At 37.5% G+C, this 13,913-nt stretch overlaps 1 long non-coding RNA gene across 2 annotated transcripts in view; it reads right to left on the reverse strand.

The window, feature by feature from the left end:
* Window positions 1-6,700: 6,700 nt before the first annotated feature.
* Window positions 6,701-13,913, reverse strand: part of LOC120515177 — a 42,796-nt gene continuing 35,583 nt past the window's right edge. For both annotated transcript variants that reach the window (XR_005630613.1, XR_005630614.1), the window contains one exon: window positions 6,701-7,515. This is a non-coding gene — a long non-coding RNA (uncharacterized LOC120515177). The remainder of the gene's footprint in view (window positions 7,516-13,913) is intronic.

Below are 13,913 nucleotides of genomic sequence, written 5' to 3' on the forward strand. Positions count from 1 at the left end.
CAGGCTAGTCCATTTTGCCAAAATTTAATTGCAGCAACTCAAAATTGTACGCAGCACTTTGTATGGCCCCTGTGTTCTTGTATACATGCCTGACAACATCGGTGCATGCTTCTAATGAGATGACAGATGGTGTTGTGGGGGATCTCCTCCCAGATCTGGACCAGGGCATCACTGAGCTCCTGGACAGTCTGAGGTGCAACCTGGTGGCATTGGATGGACCAAAACATAATGTCCCAGAGGTGTTCTATTGGATTTAGGTCAGGAAAGTGTGGTGGCCAGTCAATGGTATCAATTCCTTCATCCTCCAGGAACTGCCTGCATACTCTCACCACATGAGGCCAGGAATTGTTGTGCACCAGGAGCCACTGTACCAGCATAGGGTCTGACAATGGGTCCAAGGATTTCATCCTGATACCTAATGGCAGCCAAGGTGCCTTTGTCAAGCCTGTAGCGGTCTGTGTGACCCTCCATGGATATGCCTCCCCAGACAATCATTAACCCACCACCAAACTGCTCATGCTGAATGATGTTACAGGCAGCATAATGTTCTCCATGGCTTCTCCAGACCCTTTCACTTCTGTCACGTGCTCAGGGTGAACCTGCTCTCATCTGTAAAAAGCACAGGGCACCAGTGGTGCATCTGCCAATTCTGGTATTCTATGGCGAATGCCAATCGAGCTGCATGCTGCTGGGCAGTGAGCTCAGGGCCCATTAGAGGACATGGGGCCCTTGGGTCACCCTCATGAAGTCTTTCTGGTTGTTTGGTCAGAGACATTCACACCAGTGGCCTGCTGGAGGTCATTTTGTAGGGCTCTGGCAGTGCTCATCCTGTTCCTCCTTGCCCAAAGGAGCAGATATTGGTCCTGCTGATGGGTTATGGACCTTCTATGGCCCTCTCCAGCTCTCCTAGAGTAACTGCTTGTCTCCTAGAATCTCCTCCATGCCCTTGAGACTGTGCAGGAGACACAGCAAACCTTCTGGCAATGAAACGTATTGATGTGCCATCCTGGAGAAGTTGGACTACCTGTGCAACCTCTGTAGGGTCCAGGTATCGCCTCATGCTACCAGTAGTGACACTGACTGTAGCCAAATGCAAAACTAGTGAAGAAACAGTCAGAAAAGATGAGGAGGGAAAAATGTCAGTGGCCTCCACCTGTTAAACCATTCCTGTTTTGGGGGTCATCTCATTGTTGCCCCTCTAGTGCATCTGTTGTTAATTTCAACTGATTAACAACCCCCTCTGCTACTTAACTGACCAGATTAATATCCCATAAGTTTCATTGACTTTATGCTATACTCTGATTAAAAAGTGTTCCTTTAATTCTTTTGAGCAGTATATATATATATATATATATATATATATATATATATATATATATATATATATATATATATATATATATATATATATATATATATATATATATATATATATATATATATATATATAAAAAATGGGATGCCAAACAGGCACATATAATTGATTTTCAGAATATCAAAGTCATTTGTTTGTTGTTTTAGAGTAATCAATTCAGCCATTGGCACAGAGATCTATGCCAGATCCTGGAATGCTCAAAACATGTCACGCTAGCCTCACAAAACAAGTGCTAGGGAAAAAAAGTTTTTTGTGAATTTTCAGGAAAAACCTCAGATAAAAAGGTTACTAACAGGACTAGCAAATTAGGATGAAGCATGAGCCACTGCCCCAGTTAACCCCTTACTATAACCTGAGCATGAACATACTAATAGATTTATATTTGGACATAATTCTTACATTAACTTTAATGTACTGTACATACATAAAATGCTTTACACATAAAAACTAAAATAAGCACACAATTGAGAGCTGGAGCTAATACCATTTGCCAGAATCAATAGGAACATATTGTGGATTTATAACATTTCTCAAAATGAGGAAAGAAGTGAATAACAGATTTGGCCAAACAGCTGCTTGTGAGAAGCCAAATACAAGTCATAAGAGAGACTGCTTAAGGTGTGAAACACACTTACGCATTTGTGGAGCCACATCTGGAATTCTGCATGAGGTATTTTCTTTGTATTACAAGAAGTATATACTGTAACAGTGCTAGGCAAACATTCAGGGAAGAACTCTTTGATTGATTACAATTCTGTAATGATTGATATTCCAGGATGTTTCAAAGGAATTCAATTTTTTCACTGTAAACAAATTGATATTAAGAGGTGACATGATGTGTTTAAAATTATGACCTCAGCAAATAACTAAATTGAATGTCATAATAAGATGATTAAAAATGCATTTTGTACAAGTGTTATAAATTAGTTCTTCACAAAGTGGACTGTGGGGCATTGGTAACACTTTAGGTATTGCAAATACATCTACTGTATTACGCATTTACTCTTACAAAACAAGACCTTAACAAAGGCATCTTTTGGACTTCACAACACTTGCAAAACATCCGTTGATGGGCTATTCATCTCTGTGCAGTATAGCATATTGGCATGCATTGATTTTCTGGAGTTATTTATTTAACAATATTTGTAAAAAATACATGTGGTTTGCACATTTTGAGCGTGGATGATTTAATATGTGATTTATGTGACACAAGTAATATAGGATTTTTTTCAGGGATATTTTATATTGTTTGATATTGTCCAGTACTGATTGCCATTGGGTCCCATTTTATCAGAAACATTGATATATATATATATATAGCCTTTCTCTACGAAACTATGACATAAAAAGTGTTTCTCACCCACCACTACAAACTACATGGGGTAAGCAACATATAAAAATATGAGTTTTGGGTGGAGTATTTCTTTAACTTTAATATTGGAGTGTCACCATTATTAATTACCTACTACTACATTGTTACTGTGGAATTTACTACAGCTGAGTTCTAGGATGGAAATTTTCTTTTCATGCAGCAAATTTTAAGATACTGTTTAATATAATACTATTTAAATTTATGACTTAGATATGTAAAGCTTGTTTTATTTACTAATACCACATTCATTCTGTCTAACTGCTTTAAGAACAGAATTATATCCCTTCTGACGCTTGATGAAACAAAAGATACTTAAATTATGAATTACCTCAAGTTATTTCCAAACAAGTTTTGAAAGGAAATTTATTGTGACTATGCAAAGCAATAATCTGCAGACTGAGTGGATTACAATATATTGGAGTGTGCTGATAGATTTATTATGTCAATTTGGGAAGGAGAACAAAACAGTGTTTCTTTCCAGGGGAAAGGTCCATCCACTCTGATTTTGCAAAACCTCTTTTAAACAGTCAAATACTCCAGTAGGAATAAGGGACCAACTAAAAGGGAGATGAAATCAAAGGGAGAGGGAAAGAAACATCTAAGAATGGACCCAGAATAAAATAACAGCCCCCTCGAGAGACTCCTGTCAGCTCCCTTAAAGTCACACTCTATAAAAAGGTCAGGATGTGTAAAATAAACAGAGCCAGAGGGTCCCACAGTTTCTTCTTTCGGTTTCTTAGCTCTACCTGTGATACTTGCATTTAAAATGTATAGAATATAGCTAGACTTTCATGCAAAAAGTAAACACAAGTTTAGAAAAGAAATAAAGTAGAGCAAGATGATCAGTTAAGCAGGAAGTTGCATTATTAAGAAGCTAATCAGAACAAAAAGCAGTGATAGCTCTGTCACTATGTGACCTTGTTTGGTCTTTGATTCATCTTATTATTAATTCTACTACATGTGCATTTATTTATTTGGCCATTATCCAAAGTGACTTACAACATCTGAGATACAATTGGTTACATTTCTTTTCTTTTTCCAGTTGGAGCACAGGCAGGCGATGTGACTTGCTGTGGGTGACACTCTGTTAGTGGCAGGATTTGAACTCCAAAGTCTTAACCACTGCGCCACACTGCCACTAATATACGCTGCAATAAAAAACTCAAGGGTAAGTCTAAGAAAATAAACGACATGAGTATTTTAATCTGATGAGGGAGAAAACACCTTCATGGAATGGGGAGCTATTCTACCTTTAAAACAACATTAGAATTAGGCACTGAAGACAAGAAGAAGGTAGTAAACATCTACGGGTACTAAAGCTGACAGAACAAGGTTGTGGAAAAAGCCAGAACTTGGTTAGACTTAATAAACTCAAAAACAGACAGGTTTAGAAGAAATAAGAGAATGAGCACAGTTTCAATACAACTGACAATAGACAAGTGCTGACAATCAAAGTATTTTTGCAAGGTAACGTATGCACTTATTTTAAATGGTTAAATTGGTCAGTATAAATGTGTTGAGTTCACAGGAATAATTAAGGGAGGGTATCACCCGACAAAGTCACTTCCATGCACAGTGCGGACATTGTCTTCAGCACTTCTGGCACAGACACATGGGGCTGCTTACCACTTTGTGACACATCTGAGCAGGTTGATAGTTTAGCATAGAATATATCCCTAAGCAAAACATCATGTGTGGTAATTAATTTTCAGAAAGCACTTAATGCAATTATTCACAATGAGGAAGAGTGGAGACTGCAACTCTAAAGCAGCATTACAAAGTATAAATACATTGATAACAAAGGGCACAATTTGAGTGAAGTGTTCAAAATGTAAATTAATTTAGAATAATAAAAAGCTCTTGCAAAACAAGAGGAGTCAACTTCATGGTTATTTTTCATGCATTTTAATTAACAGAGATACAAATTTAAATTGTGTATTTGCATAAAGCACCTCAGTGTTTGACTTATCTATCTTGCTGCAGTGTGTCTAATTCTACAACACCTGTAACTACTGTATAGCTGGGTCTGCATGTGCAGCAAATGTTAAATGAAATTTACCGAAAATGTAGCGCAGTGCATATCAGTGCAGTGGTTAGTGCTGCTGGTTCTTCACAAATGTCCGGATCAAATCCTGAACACAGCCATTGCCCGGAGTCAGTTTCTGTGTTCTCTCTGCTTCTGCAAGTTTTTTTTTCCTCTGGGTGAATTTTCTTCTAAATGGTGTGCAGGTAATCTGACTGATGACTTTAACTTGATCCACCAAGAGTGGGTGTCAAGGTGGACATGAGTATGTTTGACTTCAGCCCCAGTATATTGAAATGAAGTGCTGTTCATACAGTACAAAAACACATACAAAACAAAGACAGAAATACAAAATAAAATATATCCAGAGAAATATTGATGTTAAAGCAATGCACATTAAAGGGTGAAATAGTTCATTAAATTTTAACAATTCTTATTGTCTATTCATATATTAAATCCAATATTTCCTAAAAAGTCTATGTAGTCACATAACCCACTTAATCTAAGCCAGGGTTGCATGGAGGAGCTGGAACCTATCCCAGCAAAAATAGGGTGCAAGGCAGGAACCAACGCTGGACAGGGCATCAGTCTTTCCCAGGACAAACACACAGACACACACACACCAAACACATGCTAGGGCCAATTTAGGATCGCCAAATCATCTAACCTACATGTCTTTGGACAGTAGGACAAAACCCACAAAGATATTGGAGAACATGCAAAATCCATGCTGAGAGGACCTAGGACATGAAGTCTGGTCTCCTTACTGAGAGGCAGCAGTGCAACAAAGTCAACATTTTTAGATTAATCCATCTATCAGTTTTCTAACCTGCTTAATCCATTTTGTGGTAATTGTGACTTGGTGCTTTATCTGGTAGCATTGAACAAAATGTGGATGGGACACAGTCACCTAAAACACACACACACACTCACAATTACTCTGGCACTTTAGAGTTTAGAGTAGAGTTTTAGAGCTAATTTACCTTGCATGTATTTAATAAAAGGCACCCAAAGACAAAGTCAGTTGGATATGTAAACAACAACAACAACAACATTTATTTATGTAGCACATTTTCATACAAACAGTAGCTCAAAGTGCTGTGAAGAACATGCTGATCTGCAAAGGAGCTGAAAGGCAGCAGTACTAACCATTTTGCCATGGGGCCACCAATCATTTTATAAGCCTACCCAATTACCATAGAAGGTACTGTTAAAATTGTTTTTTTTTTTAATTCAAAGATGGTTTAGCTTTATTTTCAGTCATGCATTGCACAATTTTGTGCAAAAAGAATGTCTAAATATAAAAAAAATTAATTAATTGAAGTATTTGCCAAAATATCAGAAATGGTTGCACTGATTTTCTAATTAAATAAAGAATATATTTAATATTATAAAATGTATTATTATATTTATAATTTATTATTATAAAATTTCTTGCATAAGAATAATCACCTTAAGCTCAGAAATATTATTTTCCATGGCTTCTCTGCTAATCAGCCTACTCCCCCCATATCCCATTTGTCAGGTCCACAATTCCTTTAGATGACCGCACGTAAACCATCTCAGATAGAGAGGACTGAGTTGAAGCTTGTGGTGTGTGGGGAATTGAGTAAGGGGTCTGTGGCATTGTGCAAGTTTTGAAATAAAAACAGTATACCTCACACTCACTGAGTGTAGGTGTACAGCTCTGAAGCTGCATACCCTAGGAATTGTAAATGAGAATGAACCAGTTGAGTTTGCATGTGTAGATATGATCAGCCAAGAGGGTATCCTCATTGACATTCTGTGGTTCATTAGGCAGAGTTCACCTGCACCGGCAGATGATAAAAGGAACCTGGGTAGGATAGGGAAGGAATAAAAAAAAGAGAAAAACAATCAGAAAGGAAAGAGAGCTTGAGAAAGAAAAAGGACCAGTGAGAGAATTGGGAAATGAGCCAGGGCAGTGGGAAGGACCCAGAGTGGTTAGTGGCACAGCAAGGGAACAAATTGAGCATTTCAGTGAAGCAGGGAGTGATTAAGCTAGACCACAGATAGGGACAGGACAATGTAGATGTGTTTCTGAGCATCCCAGGGGTGACGGGCTGAAATAGCCAGAGAGAGGGACCACAGCTGCAGACATCACCATCAGCTGGGAAGACCCAAAGGGTTGAGTAGGAGAGACTAGGTAGAAGGACATGCTTGACTCAGAGAGTGAGAAGGACAGAGAGCCCGATTCTTGATTACATTTTATTCCTGGATTTTTGACTTTATAGAAATGTATTTATTAATCATTTTATTCTTCAACAAAGAGCACTTTTTTCACAGAACTGTCTATTCGTTTAATGGAACTGATCTGCACTATGTTTTAAACACTTTTGTAGAGAATAAAAGCACTGAGTACTTTTGCACTGCCTCTGTTGTTATGAGTTTTCATTCACCCTAGTCTATCTCAGTCGACAACTATCGATGACCTGGGTTCAATTAGTTAATGGCAGCTGCAGGCAATACATGGTATTTTTCTAAAGGCAACCAACAGAGAAAAAGGAGAATCGGGTAGGCTAGTAAAGGACAGGTGTTCATTATGGAACCATGTCTCAGCCCTGGACAAGCATGGAAAATGAAAGTTGGGCAACACAAATGCAGTGTTCTCCGTGGTCATGTAAAAACTGACAGTTGTGGCTTTGAAGTCATCGGATTGAGAGAGGGGATTACAGTCAGGATCCAAAATGTGGTCACTGGTCATCTTCTTTGTCAGTGTCTTCCTGCCTGGAAACAGAAGGGAAAAACTGGTTAATGGTTATGTCATACTCCAATAATTCTGCACTGAATGTACTATATAAAACTGCTCCCTGTGAAAGATGCACTGTACTCTGTAGTAGTGGTTATTCTATGATGTTTTTTAATTCATATTTACAGAAGAAAATGTGAATTTTGAATTTTTAACTCCATTCACATAAACACAAGTAAAAAACACAAACATTTAGCTGGTTACAATTTCACGAAAGTGAGACACATTCACATCAAAATCCTTTGATAACTACTTCTACCAATTGGCAAAGGTGTCTCCTAGACATATCTTACTTATGATCAATAAGTCTCTACAGCCCAATATTTGGTAGCCTGTGATGTTTTTTTTTTTTTGTTGTTGTTTTTGAAAAGTCACATGTTATTGGGGAGTAAGAAGCATCTAGGGCACTTTGTATAGGTCTTTAAGGTGACTGACAACCTCAAAGATTCACTGAAGGTAAGCACCTCATGTAAAGGGTAGCAGTCATCCCCATGGTCATCAGCCATCAGGACTGCTACTGAACTCCTGTTCTACTTTAGTCATGATTGGATAGTATATGAAAATATATGTAAAATAACAAAAAAATAGGACCTGACAATCTGACATGTTACTACTTATTCCATTAAAAGGTTATGGAGACACCAAAACCTCTCCTGACAGTACTGGACCAAGAAATACAAAAAAATCTTCTCAGAGTGGACCAGGTCTGTGTCAGCAATTGCTTTACCATTGATATCTTCTGTGTGCAGCATGAAGACAGACAAAACCAACATGTAAATGGGGAGAATGTGAACTTCTCACTGGCAATGATTGGGCTTGGATTTGAACCCAGTTCCCTAGAAATGTGAAACAACAATAGTAATCATCCTGCCAGTATATTGTCATTCACTGTTGTTGTTGGTGTTATTCTTGGTCTTTTATGACACTTCCTCTCTAACTATATACGTTAATTCAGCTCTGTCTTCAAATAGATCCTTATATTTTATTTGGCCATTTTATACAGTAGAAATATTCAGTGGTACAAGACCAGACTGCAGCTACCGGCAGTTACAACTGACTTTAAATGAAGTAGCTGAGAGAAAAGCCTAAACAATATAGCATGCTGAGGGCATGGGACACCGACAGCTATAATCAGTACTTCTAATGTGCTTTGGCTAATGGGCTTCAGTGGATTGAATGCTGGGTTAGGAAGCCAAATGATAATGGTTGAATGTCCCACTGAGGGCTCACTAAACCTCATGTTGCTGTTTTTGTAATAATATAATGAGGCACAGTACTGGGGGTTCCGTAAGAGAACAACCTGTTTCTTAAAGATTTAATCTAGATTATATTACATTGCAATATGATATTGAACTCACAAGATAATAACAATAAAGAATGTAAAAGATCCTCATAAACAAAATGAATATGTAATGAAAACACCATCACATAACATTCTCAAATCTACTTAGTCCAATTCAGAGTTACCAGGTGTCAGAGCCCTTCCCAAGTTGGGAAACAGCCCACGGCAGGCATAATTCATGCACGCTTCCGTATTCTCAAGGGTCAATTTGAAATCATCATGTGAGATGTGAAAGATAACCTCCAGTATCTGGGGGACCATCACAAGTATTTAAATCCAGGATGCTGGATTGTAGGTGTAGCAGTGCCAATGAATATTTTTCATATATACAGTCAACCCTCGTTTACCGTGGTTAATCCGTTCCAGACTCTGCCGCGAAGTAGGATTCTTTATTTATAAATTGAATATTTTCGCAGTTAGAGCATAGAAAACCTGTTTACGACCTTCTAAATACATTTTCTAACATTATTACAGCCTTCTAGACATGAAATAACACCCTTTAGTCAAAAGTTTAAACTGTGCTTAATGACAAGACAGAGATGACAGTTCTGTCTCACAATTAAAAGAATACAAACATATCTTCCTCTTCAAAGGAGTGTGCGTCAGGAGCAAAAAATCTGTGATATATATTTAGATATGCTTAAATTTAAAATCCGCGATAGAGTGAAGTCGTGAAAGTCATTGCGCGATATAGCGATGGATCACTGTACATCGTAAACAAGAGCTTTGGAAAAACAGTGACTATTGGGAGATCTGTAACATGTTATAATCAGTCCTGTAAAAACTTGTTAAATACATACTGGCCGGTTTTGTCAAAGACTGTCCTGATGAAGCGAGAAAGCCTAATTGTGAATCATGGGGGTAAAAGGCCTGATACGGGGATGTTTTATGTACCTAATCATGTTATAAAATAGTGTATCTATTCTGGTGAGCTGAAGTAAGGATGTTTTGAACCCAAGAAGAAGATGCCATTTTCTGAACCTGCGTCTTGTGACATGTCCCTGAATGTGGCTACAGACAGAAGTACACATTCCTATGAAAGTCTTCACAGGACCTAACTTACTATTCTTAGTTATATATCAATTATTTATTATACTTAATTTTAGTGCTCAATTAGTTAAATTTAGAATGAAAATAGTTTTTTTAATGAAATGTATGCATTAAATAAATGTAAGACATCATTTATCCACGTCAAGAAAAATATAGATACATGCATATGCTGTAGGTATGCAGTACACTCTTAAAAATAATTGTTGTTATTGGAACTTTATGTTCTTTACTGGGTTGTGTGGATCCTTGTAGCACCACTGCATGACCAAACACCATTTCAGTCTGCAAAGGGTTCTTTGCGTATGAAGTTGGCCGTTTGTACTTTGAAAAAATGTACAAAAAAACTAAAATCTCTAATATTTGGTAGGCTACCTAGCAGGACACTGACAGATTAAGAAAACCAGGACTTGGAACCCAGCCTGTGTTACTGCAGCAAGGGTCCTTTTAAAATCGTGAGCCATTGGTAGTTCACAAATCTGCTACCTTCTGTTCATGGTTATTTGCTGTATATAAATAAAGGTTCTGTCTGGAACCTTCATCTGGATGGGTCTTTCAGCAACCAAAAATGGTTCTCCTATGGCATTGCTCTGGAGAACCTCTCTGGCACCTTTATTTTTATGAATGTACAGAGAATGTGAGAGACAACTCCAAAGAATAAAAAAAGAGGATATAAACTGCACATAAAAGGCATCCTAGACCTTTGTAGAAGATTGGAGCTGAAAACTGTGAAGTAGTGATGCCGCTGTAACCCTTTAGGCTACTGGCACATTAAACGACTTCTAGTCAAACTTAACAATCGCAGTTACTGGATGTTGTCACCTTAAATATGTTAAAGTCTCAGACTTCTAAAATATCAGTTCAGTTTTTGGTGCATAATGTTTTTTTCAGACCACAGGCCCAGTGTGCTTAGACAAATTTAAAAATATAACACAGATTTTAAAAAAGCAAAGTCATGCCCAACCTGAATATAAGTATAATCCAACAAATAGAGATATAGTTACATATATACATGATTATAATCTAAATGCACCTTGTCAGGATGGTCCAACTTGTACTAAGTCAGAATTGTGGCCGAACATAACCTACACAATGAAGGTAATCAATCATTAAGAAATTGACAGAGAATGATTAAATTGCAAAACTACCTAGAGCAGGCTGCCCACATAAACAGCATGACTCGATAAGTATTAAATTATTGAGGGAGTCCACCAAGAGACAGAAAACACATGGAAGACTCTGATGTCAGCTGGAAGAAGGTTCTATGATCTGATGATGTCCAGAATGGAGCGTTTTGGCCACCAAACTAACCAGTATGTTTGGCGTAAGCTGCTGGGACGCATGCTGGTGGCAGCATCGTGCTATGGGGATACTTCCCCGAAGCAGGACCTACAGATGAAGGCTTGTGAGGGCAAAGGATAGAATGAATGCAGCAAAATACGGGTAAATCCCAGAGGAAAACTGGATGCAGTTTGCAAGAAACGTGCACCATGAAAGAAGATTTATTTTGCAGCAAGATAATGACCACAAACAACCTGACATAACATCAGCAATTTCGCAAAGAAGAATGGAGAAAAATTGCAATGTCCATATATGCCAAGATGATAGAGAGAGACCTGTGCACACAAACCCAAGGCTGCTGTGGTTTTCAAGGATGCATCTACTAAATACTTATGCAATCAATAATTTTGTGTTTTAGATTTGTAATTAATTTAGACCACTTTGTAGAGTTTTCACTTTGACATCTGAAAGATTTAATGTTGTATAATAATAAAATGTAAAAACTTCAAAAGGGGTGAACACTTTTTATTTGCATAATTGATCATTGATTGATGTTATGTTTAAATATTTATAGCTTATTTTTGCTCTGATTGAACAGAACCATTAGCCAACAACCAGACTTTGTACCTGTGTAGTCTTTGTTCCTTGACCTTGTTATTCAGACCTACTTATTCTGTTCCATGTTACCCCACAAAGAGTGTAGGGAGGATGCCCAAAACACTAGAACCCTCCAGGTAAGCTCCTTACGTCTTCAATGAAAGTATCAGGACCTTTCATTTCTTTAACCTGTCGCCAAATGTCTTAAAATAAAAGACAAGAAAGAGCCCTTATCCCTCAGAGATCCACTCACAATATCTGTTAAATTAAGCTAAAAAAAGAGAAACCAATTATTATTTAACCAACTAATACAAAAGTCTATTAACATGCCAACTCATCCACGTCTCATTTAAACTACAGGGTCTTCAATAGTGCTCTAAGGCTAAATGTGTGATAAACAATTTAAAGAAAGGATGCTTGGAGCAGATGCCGTACTTTTTCTAATTGCATAGGGCTTGTAAACTTTAACACATTACAGACATTTGCGACAGCTCTGCAGAAAAGGTGCCGGCTGTATTCTAATTTTTCATTGCTTTCACGCATCTACCGAATTAGAATGGAGACTCATAGCTGGTGTAAGTGGAGGCTGATCTTGGGGGAGTACTGTAATTAGAAGTTCCAGAGAATTAGAATGGGACATGGGGGCGGTGAGAAATTACTTTAATCTCCATAGCTTGTTCACTTGCTGCTATACTTCTTCATTTGGGAACACATCTTAATTGTTTTTCCCAAAACTGGACTTCTCTATAGTGGACAGGTGAAGGTTTCTTTTAAACAGCTGTTATAAAAATAAGACGAAAGTGTACAAAACCACAGAAAACTAATTAAAGTATTTCAGTATGTGTGCGCATACTGTAATTGAATTTTTAAAAAGCATGTAAACTCCATAACAGTGTATCTCAGTTCTGGTTCTAAAGGACCCCTGGGGAGGTGGGTTTTCATTACAAAAATGTTATTAATTAGAGAAAGGGTAGTGCCTGTGTTTAGTTACTCTTTGTTTCTGTGTAAAGCAGATTTTTGTAAAACATCTGCAGTAATCTGTATTTTTACCATAGTTTAAGCAAAATTTAATTTATTTATTTTCATTTAGTTCAAAATTAAAATGCACTATTGCTGTGCATCACTACAGAAGAGGAGTAAAGATAAAGTAAAATAATATTTTCTAAACACCTTGGCACAGTGTTAAGTGCTCACAACTTTAGGATAACTGATTGCAATCTTTTTAATGTTTGTTAAGCCCTCTAATATCCACCCTGGATACTCCAGTTTCCCACTCACACTCTAAAAATACTTGGCTTATGTTGATTGGTGCCGCTGATCTGGGCATTCCTTCGGCTGGACTGCTGCTACATGTAAAGTTTGTTACTGCTTTGTGCAGGATGCCATTAAAAGAGGCTTGAACTTCCAACTAATTTAACAATGAGCTAAGCAGGTTCAGGAAATGTATGGAAGGACAACTAGCTATTTCTGATATTTCGACGGCAGTAATAGAAATAACACATGTAACTTAACAGACTTCATTAAATCCTTACTTTGTTACCTGAATAAAAAATGGATTTGAAATCAAAGCCAACAGGCATAGTTATTTGCTCTGTAGAATCAGAGCTCCAAGACCTAATTTGATTCCCATAGTTAGTGTCTGTTTTTAGTTCTATACAGATTTTTTTTCATTATACTCCATTATCCTGTGTATTAAATTGGCTCAATATTGGTGACCACGTGTGTAAGGGTAATGTGCCCTGCAATGGCCTGGATTCTCATCCATGGATCATTCCTGCCTTAAAGCAGATTATAGCATGCAGGCCCCTATACCTTTGTACTTAAATTCTAAAAATGTGTATTTTTTTTCTTCAATAATTCAGTATTGTTCTACAAGATGAAAGGAAGCACACTATTCTTTAACAATGTTTTTCATTCACATTTTGTAACTTGCCTTACTCAGCAGACCAGGCTTTCTTCAATAGCTGCAGTGATTCATTTCCTCACTTGGTGATTTTCAAGGTGCTACAAGACTGGCAAGTTCTCAGTCCCAGGTCTCCTTCAGTAGATCAGTGGATTAAATTCTATATTGATGAGAAATGTGCCCAAGGGGCATCATCATTACACACT

This window comes from Polypterus senegalus, chromosome 14 (genome assembly GCF_016835505.1).
Source record: "Polypterus senegalus isolate Bchr_013 chromosome 14, ASM1683550v1, whole genome shotgun sequence".
Lineage (NCBI taxonomy): Eukaryota > Metazoa > Chordata > Cladistia > Polypteriformes > Polypteridae > Polypterus > Polypterus senegalus.